Below are 9,718 nucleotides of genomic sequence, written 5' to 3'. Positions count from 1 at the left end.
GCCGGGACTCAGTTTTCTTAACTGCAAGACTTATGGGTTAAAACTCTAAGAAAAAAAGCTAACAAAAATGCAGATGCATTTCTGGGACACCCTCCCCCCCCAAAAAATCACACCAATAAACCACAAAACGCTGTTGTTTGAATAGTTTATGAGGTCGGGCCAGAATAATACCACCCTGAAAGAGGAATTAGAGAAGCCAAAGTAGGAATTGGGTGACTCAGAAGGTTTTTTTCTTTTCCAAGTATTTATTTATGAAAGGCGGCATGTGGATGAGGGTGATAATAGCAATTGCCCCCAATATTCATCCCTCTTCATTACTCAGACTGGCTTAGGTAGATTCATCTTTTCATTTCTAGATGCAGCTTTTCTACTGAAAGTGGCCATTTCTCGGTGTCACAAAGGTTATAGACAGCAGTGGCCAACCCTAATGCTGTCTGCTGGCCAACTGCTTCTCTTTAGCAATGTGATTTCCACCTGCCTAGTCATAAGTATCTTGTCCAATTCCCAAGTGTCTTTGCATGCTGCCAAGCCTATAAAACATTCTCAGACTTTAAAGAACTGCTTTTATCTTTCATTCTTTGGTGCTGGAGTGCAACAGCTGAATATACGTGCATGGAAAATTGTAATTCTCTGTAGCCTTATTGTTCAAATCTCTCTTTCTATTCAACGAGGACAGCAAAATTACCTTGTTTTACTGGGAACAAGGCATGACTTGTCCCCAGTGATTCCCAGGAAAATTTTAAAACTCCGTGTGCTTTCTCTAAAGTAATTTTTCTGGGACCCATAAACTGTACTTAGTATACACTATGGCACTGTAATTTCCCTCAGTGCTTTTCTGGAGAGCATCAGGTAATTACTTCTTGGCTCTGCTTCTTGCAAGTCATGTAGCTCATGCTCTGTCTGCTTCTGTTTCTCACCACCAGTTTCTACACAGCAGTCCCAGCCCTTTTTGCATTCTCTTTTAGGCATGTGTCTGATGTGTTCAAAGGGGAGAAATGGAGCAGATTTAGGGTGCTGCTTCATCTTGGTGATCCTAATTGTCAGGGTGCTATAGCCCTCCACAGTAAGTCAAGGAAAACACAGTGTATCAAGCAACTATCCTTAGTTCCCCCCCCTTCTGTTTACAGTGGGAACTGAGAGACGTCTTTATGTAGCTGCTTCATATTTGTGCTGTAAGATCTCTTGTGACTTTTCTTTGAAAAGCAGCTCCAACAGTTCCATTCCTTGCACTGGGAATTTTGGCCATTAATGTCATGTGAATTGTTTGTTGTATTTGGGAAGTTCTTTTTCTTTTTTCCTTGATTTCACAGTCATGGCATTTTGGTTTGGCTTTTGTTTTTATAGTTATTTTCATGCCAAGCATTAACATATTAGATGAAATGCATACATGGTTAAAAAATGCAAAGTGCTGGCTTATGATTATTCATTATGCACTCATTTATTATTTTAAATATTAAGAGTAAGCCAGTATTCAGTTTATCTATTATTAAATAGAGATCCAGGGTGACAGAAAATGCTTTTTAACAATGCATCTGTTTTTTCCTAACTTCAATTGCAGTTTGCATGTATATGCAATGTGACTAATGCAGCAAACTTTGAGCTTCTGTGAGAGCCGGAATATTAATTTGCCTGTTTCCAACTACTTATGAAAATGCATTTTCCCATCAATATTCTTGTTATTAAGCAGTTATATATTGCTTTGCATTTCTGAGCACTTTAGAAAAACCCAAATGCTTTACCTCATGGAAAATGCTAAGGAAAATGCTTTGTCTAGTGGTCATGCAACAAAAAGGGAAGCCAAGATGTGTTTTTTTTTTTAGGTAAAAAACAGTGGTAGAAGAGAATATTGATGAGGAGAATGGCAAAGAAGCATTTTTGAATGTAAGGGGATTAGGTGCATTTGAAATCTGTAGGTTATGATTTCTGCATGCTGATGTAAGTTACTACAGTAATGTATTTTCGCTTGCAGTGCTACTGTTTGCAGAACCTGTGTTGAAAACGAGTTGATCATGTTCAAGTAGATGCCCAAGTGTTGTTACATGTGTACTTGCTGACTTGAGTGATTTACAAGTACGGCAAATGAACAGAAAACTGTGTTTGAGAAACAGGCCTTAGGAAAGCACCAAAAATATTATTTTAGGATCAAATGAGGCTTTCCTCTCACATATGGATTGTGTGTAAATTGCCTTTGCTCCTCCTTTCATATACTTTCTTTCTAGCAGTGTGACCAGCAGATCAAAGATGATCCTGCCACTCTGCTCTCGTTAGACCTAACTTGGAGCATTGTGTGCAGTTCTGGTGTCCTCAACATAAAAAGGACATGGAACTGTTGGAACAGGTCCAGAGGAGGCCACGAGGATGATCAGGGGCTGGAGCACCTCCTGTATAAAGACAGGCTGAGAAAGTTGGGGCTGTTCAGCCTGGAGAAGAGAAGGCTGCGTGGAGACCTCATAGCAGCCTTCCAGTATCTGAAGGGGGCCTCTAAGGATGCTGGGGGGGACTGTAATGACAGGACAAGGAGTAATGGGTTAAAACTTAAACAGGGGAAGCTTAGATTGGATATAAGGAGGAAGTTCTTTCCTGTAAGGGTGGTGAGGCACTGGAATGGGTTGCCCAGGGAAGCTGTGAATGCTCCATCCCTGGCAGTGTTCAAGACCAGGTTGGACAGAGCCTTGGGTGACATGGTTTAGTGTGAGGTGTCCCTGCCCATGGCAGGGTGGTTGGAACTAGATGATTTTAAGGTCCTTTACAACCCTAGCTATTCTACAATTCTACTGTTATAACTGCCAGTATTCTCATTTTGAGGGAGTTGCCAGGTCATGTAGCTCTCCTCAAGGGAAGAATTTATATGTTCAAACCCCATCATGCACGATTGGTGAAAACCTAAGACTAGTCTGAAACTGGCAATAGAAGTGCTCTGGAAAAGGCAAGAATAAGGCCTGAACCTGGGTGGAGTTGTGTGTTATTCAGACCCCGAAGGTGTTAACAGTGCTGTAACCATGGGATGGCTTTTAGGGCTTTATGGACTAATGTGATTTAAAAACTGTATGAAATGTCAGTGTGAAACTACTGACAGAAGCTTAAAAATTGTGGAAACAAGGAAAATTGAGAGGGAAGGACTGCTTTTGACAGGCTTTAAAAGGGGAATATGCATGAATGCTCATACCAGGGTCTTTAAAACTTCAGGTTTGTATCTGTTGGATGACTTATGGGGAAACTGAATTTCTGCACCCTGAGGTACTACAGAGAGCTTGAGTGATAACAACAACTTAAAAAAGCTATTTTACTCTGAAAGAAACCTGCTTTTTCTTCTTTTTGTATCAGCAAATTGAACATAACCAGGGAGCTGTTCATGTTATTGGTCTAGATGTCACTATCTAAATAAGAAATTGCTGTTTTTTATTTCAGCTTCTCCTGAAGAGCTGGCACTCTTCTAGGAGATGGGAGTAGATTCTTTCCTTTCTGTAATTACCTGGTGACAATGGTAAAGAATAGGAATATCATGGCTCAAAGGAAATATAGTTGCAAAAGAATACATGAAACCAGCGAGTCTGTATAGAGCCTTTATTAATGGTGATGCTGCAAGTGAAAGACAAAATTCATCTTGATTCTGAGTCAGGGATTAACTTTTCAGAACTGCTTGTGTGAAGCTCAACTCCTGCCATCTCCTTTTTTAATGTAATTAAATTGCTTCAGACTTATTGCATGAGACAGCAAATATGAACTTAATGCTTTCAAAACCTGTTTTGCGAAAACCAAGCCTTTTTAAACAGCAGCAGGACAAGAGAAAACACTTGTAACCGGTAGGAAACTGATTTCCTTCTCCAGCAAGAATACTTAAGGAATACATAAGGGAATTAGGAAGAAATATAAAGTTTGGGGGGTGTTTGCCTGCACAGGGCTGTTGGTACACCCGGATAACCCAAAGGAGTTGAGAAAAATTGTATGCCCACTTGAGGTCAGCAGTAGTTTTGTAAGATATATTTACATACGCCTATAATTTTTGGAATGTGTATTCTGGGCACTTAGTCATAGTTTCTCTTTGTTAAGATCTTCGTGGGTATTTAAAAGCTTGCTGTCTGTTGTAACTAATCCGTTCACTGTTGGTTTCAATGGTTAAGACAGTGACTACAAGAGGGTAAGAGTTAGGACCAAGAGCTGTGTGAAACGGCATAAAGCTTTAAGTATAGATTTCCAGAGTTATGTAAATCTAGAAAATTGAAAGGGGACAGTCTCATTAGCCTGAACAGTGGTTACGTCAGCTCCCAAAAGTGGAAGCAGGTTTGGTGTTGTGGAACAATTTCAAGGAAGGCAAGTTGCTGTCAGGTGGGGGACTGGCAGTTTAGCAGGCAGCAGTGGCCTCTCTCGTTTTCAGGGTGGTAGTGCTGATTTGGGATCCAGGAGTGAGGTCCAGTGGATTGTCTTCCTGGAAAATATCCCAAAGCACTATGGAATAGGATGCAGCTATTTAGCCTCATGCCTCTTCCAGTTCTCAGTGAGCTCCCTCACCTTACTTGTCTCAATGTTCCCCTGAAAATTGAGATAAATACAGCATTCCTCAAGGCTGTGAATCCAGAAGCAGAAGATGTGATCTGAGGAGCTGGCAGTTTGCAGACCTAGCAGAAACTGGAAAGGACAATTTAAAGTCAGCGGGGTGCTGACTGATGCTTGGAGGGAAGGAAGGGGGGCAGGGCTGGAAAGTCTGACAATGACCAGTCTTTTTTGTAGGAGAGAGTCCTGACTGTGGGTGGATATGCATCTTTCTTGTTGCACACCCAACTCGGAGGGTAGCTCCCAGTGCATCCATCATCTTTGGAACATGCTTGCTGTCCCAAGGCTGCACTGGAAGTGGTACATAAGCATGCTCATTTCCCGAACCTCTCTGCTGCCCTAGTTCTCGCTCTAGAGTGGCTCTACTTCAAGCTGCAGAGCTATTCAAATGATCGTTTTCCTCTGACACGTAAATCTGTGGAAAGGAACTGGTCAGTAATGCCCTATTTCTGCTCAAAGGGAAAACAAGAAGTGAAATAGTATTTTAGTTAAAACAGGCTTGTTGCTCACAAGCACCGATTTCCCATCTTCCTCCCACGGTGGTCAGAGCTGCTGCAGCCCATTGTTTTGAGTTCTGCAGGTGCTCATCAACTTTGCTGCTTATGGCAGCACTGAATGAGTCAGACAGGATAGGCTGAGCAGACTTTTATTTAGATTCATATCCTGGCACACAGGAGCGGCTGAAAAAGATATTGTGAAAGCTACAGAGTGAGCTTTAAAGCTCCTTTATAAAGTCTCCATTGCAGGAGACTTTTAAACCTTCCCTGACTAGAAGTCAGGAGAGAAAGGACAGATTTTGTCAGGCAGCGGTGTCCAGTCTTCTTTGCGGTTGTAGCACTAAGTCACAGGGTTCACTCTGAGCTAAAACGTGTGGTGTTTGGTCTTTACTGATCCAAAAGGAAGGATGCTGTAGAACCTGAGACGCCTTTTTAGGTGCTTACCTTAATTTTCTAGCATAAAAGTATCACACACAGTTTTATCCTTGTATTCAACATTTCCCTTGAATTCACACACCATTTTCCATGGCAGATGGCAACTAGCTCAGCTTTCATTCTGCTGAATTAAACAAGCCATGCTCTGGTAACCTCCTAAAACAGACTGTTCTTTTCCTTAACTAGCAAGTCTTCTCTGTACATGCTAGATTAGCTGCCTCTCACTCTCCAGTTACAGGTCTTAAGATAAGTGTTTTCTTTTTCTTGCCATTGCATTGTATTGGTAATGATGCTTATTGTGGAGCTGTTGATTGCAATCACATCTTTCTCTTCCTCAGTCACTTCCATATGATGATCTCATGTATCAATCTATCAGGTCATTCCTTTTTAGCAGTAATTCTTTTTCTTCTAAAATCTTTAAAGGAAAAGATTAGTTCCAACAATAATACCCCACATTGTCATCGGTAACCTCCCTCAGCACAGTGCATCCCGTTCAGCTCAGCGCTGTTCCCTCCTTGTGCTTGTGCTTTACCTGCATTGAAGTTCTCCTATACCCTAGTCTTTTCCAGAACCAGTCATAATTGCCATTTCAGGCATTTCACTGAAGCCCATTATTCAGTATCAGCCATGAAACATTTCCATTGCCCAGCACATAGCATCTCAAAAAAGGCAGACATCAGCTGCCAGTATTAAGCTTGCATTTGATCTTGCTTATATCCATGTCTTGGTTATAAACTCTTTTTCTTACATACCCTTGAGGTGAAAGTTGCAGGCCTGCATTTTCCTGGAGAACAGTTTTCATTTGGCTTTTCTGAATCGTGGAACATTTCTAGGAAATGGAAGAATTCTCTTAGCTTTTCTCTAGCCATCTGGTACCATGTTTACTGTCACAACTGCAACTCCGTGTTCCACTTCTTTCAGTTTTCAAGCCTCTGGGATCCGAGAGCACTTGCAGATCTTGACTTTCCCAATACTTCACTTGAGGTAATTGAGGAGAGCAGGTACGGTTTGGGGAGGGACAGGGTGGCGGCCGTGTCCCCACACCTCCCGTGGGGAGCGGGGTGGGCACCGGAGGCCTGCTACCGATGGCCCGGCATCCCTCTGCGCGGGGTGGTGGCGCGGGGGCACCCGCAGAGGGTGGGCCGCGGCTGACCCTGGCCCCCGCCGCAGTTACCGCTTGTCAGCTGCGAGCGCGCACACGGCACCTGGCGGGGCCGCCCGGTGGGCCGGGGTTGCGAGGAGCAGGGCGGGAGCACCGTGTGGGGAACGGGGAGGCCCCGGCTCCGCGAGGCCTTAGCGCGTCTCTGTTTCCCCCTCACCTCAGCCCGCTGAGGCTCCGGAGGTTCAGTGTGGTATCACCCCTTGGTCGCGTCCGAGCGGGACCTGCCGCGGGAGGTAGCGCGGGAGGCTTTGGGCTGGCAGAGCCAGCCGGGGCAGCTCTGAAACCCGGGCTTGTTTAAACTTCATGTGAACAAAACAAAGCTCCGTGTTGCGAGAGGGCCCCGCACACCAGTGGAGAAACCCGTCTGAGTGAACCTGTGTACGCGGAATAGGTCTGCCACTCGCGCCGTGTGTCCTACGGAGCGAGGAGACAGTGTATGTGCAGGGCTCGTTCTCTGAACTCAGTTTTGCTTCATGAGCACGTAGAAGTACACGATAAGTAGTCCATTATACGTGGGTTTTGTCAAAAATGGCATCACGTTTGTAACAAGTTGTGCTGTCGAAGCCCCATTACAATTGCATTTCAGCACTTGAAGTGCTTTAGCATTTTCCAGGGTTTTTGTACAACTTGAAAGAAAACTTTGTGTGCTTTAACACAAGTTGCAAATTAAGAAATCTGGAGTACATGAAAAACCTGGATCTTGTATTATACACCTTTTTTTATGCAGGGGTTCTATGCACTTCTCTGTAATGTATGGATATCAGGAAACCTGTAGCTGCTTTTCAGCCTTGTTGGTGTAGGTGGATGTGCATCTGAGCGCTCTTCCAAGTGTTTTATTTTTTTTTTCCCTAGTGTTACTTCTGTTTTTCATTTTCAGGTTTAATTCAGTTGGAAGAACGTATGGCTGGCAGATCGTAATTCTCATGCTCTCTGCTGTACTAAACTATGCTTCTTGGTAGTTTGGCAGTGCTGTGAACAGGCAAATTGTCCTTTCGTTCATTGAATTTCTCTGTTTCTTTCTGTCTAAACTGATCTTATGAATGCAGAGAAATCATTGCTCTTCTGGAAGCCCTTTGGTGCCATTTCTCTAGGACATCCTGCCTTAGCCTGTATGTATTGGATATTTTTAATACGTCAGGCAGTTATGTGTTTGCACAGAGCAGAAGTCGCTATTAGGATCATACCTGTTTGCCTTTTCCCTTTCTTTGAAAGTTTTCAATCTTGTGCTTTCCAGGTGTACGTGTTTGACATTAACAGGCTGTGATGTTCTTACACCTGAGCTAGCAGTTTCTGGAAGTAGTCATGGTTGCAAAGCGTGTTGCCTTGATTGCATAGCTCAGTACTGTATGATGGCATGGTAATATATTCCTAGATGCAAGTTAAAATTCCATGGTGTAAGGATGTGCACGCAGGTCTGGGGGTGTTGGCACTGGTATAGATAAGACATGTGAAGCCACTGGTTGGCTCATGCATTGTAGCACTTGGGTGTCACCTACCCAACAACAGGGATTGTTTCCCTGCTTGCTTTGCTTTGGTAGTGTCTGTGCTGAGCTCCTTTCACTCATGTGACAGATTGTATTCTCCTGCTTGTTTCCGTAGTAAAAGATGCCCTAAATACTTGCATCACACAGATTCTGTTCTGTTCAGTTTGCTTTTCTGTGTGAAGTAAACTTTTTTGTATTAATTTTCGAATGCCTCTGTTGATTTCAAGTTCTGGCAACTTTTGTCATCATACTTTACGCACCTCACCTCTTCCTGTTACCATCTACTCAGTCAGGTCTGGCTACTTTTCATTGTCTTTCTTTCGTTTCCTCAGTGTTGCACCAGCAGTGCTGTACAAAAAGCTTGTAATTCCTTTCATGTCTTTTTCTAACTTAAGTTTCAGCTGTTCTCTTTTCTATAGTCATAGCACATTACTTGTTCCTTTGTGCATTTGGTGAGAGTGTCTGATGTGCTACCTGTGAAAAACTGTTGTGGATTCTTGTGTTTTACAAAGCTTTGGTTTGGTTTGCAATAGCCTCTGAACAAATATCAGATGGTAGCCAATTTATTTCACTGTTGCCCTACCAAAGAGATTTAGTGACTTGCAGCCTAAGAGGCTTTCTGGTCCCTCTTACAAGAAAGCTGTTGCTGTCATGTTTATCATGACTGTAAAGCCATCCAGAATATAAACTCTTTAACTTTTTATTACTGGATGAAAATAATAATTGAAATAATTTGGTGATATTTTGGCCTTGTTGAATTTAAGAATGCTTAAGCCAATGCAGTTTGATAATGCTGTGGGAGGAATTAGTCCTGCCCGTCCCAGTGGCTTCTTCCTTGATCTTCCCTTTATGCCAGCAAATGCATTTGTACAGCTGCATAAGACTGAAGAAATAAATTAGTTGGAGAAAACCACCCATTTTTCATGTGGACCTCTTTTCCAAGTTAAGGACAGGGTGAACTGTGCATGGTGTGCAAGCAGAGGATGTTTTCATTTATTTACTTCAAGATTATCATCTGTAATCCACTGTTAAAATGCCTTTTATATTACAGTGTAGATTATGTGAGGTTCCCAAACAGCACAGCAATATCTGGAGGAATGTTAGAATGAATCAATTCACGTAGCTGCTTGTGCGTAAGAAACAAAACCCAAATTAACTCTCAAAAGCAGACTGCATTTTATTTCTCCTGTTTACTCATGTATAAAGGTTAAATGTAAAAAAAACCCCAAATATGCCTTAAAGCTCCACGAATTCTTTCTGCCACGCAAAGTGGCTGAACAAATTCCTGAGTAAAGAGCACTGTATAGCAGTCTGCAGAATACAAATTTAGGTTGTTTAGCAGAAGCACTGCTTTTACCCTGAGTATTTAATGATAAAAATTTAAGACGCAGAACTTCAGGTTTTCAGTTGTGAGATGTAGCTTCCAGTAGTTCAATAATGCTTGTTTTTATTCAGAGTAACGTGTTTTGTTACTGAATTTCCCAACTAGATGTCTTACAAGTGGTAGCAGCTCTCCTAATCTTAGCCTGTGAACTGTAACTGGAACATGACTTGGCCTGGTTGTTAGAAAATGTCACTATAGCTCTGTA

The sequence above is a fragment of the Pezoporus wallicus genome, unplaced genomic scaffold, assembly GCF_028554395.1.
Source record: "Pezoporus wallicus isolate ANWC-B61680 ecotype Strahan unplaced genomic scaffold, APGP_CSIRO_Pwel_v1 contig_7339, whole genome shotgun sequence".
NCBI lineage: Eukaryota > Metazoa > Chordata > Aves > Psittaciformes > Psittacidae > Pezoporus > Pezoporus wallicus.
This window is presented reverse-complemented; position numbering follows the sequence as displayed.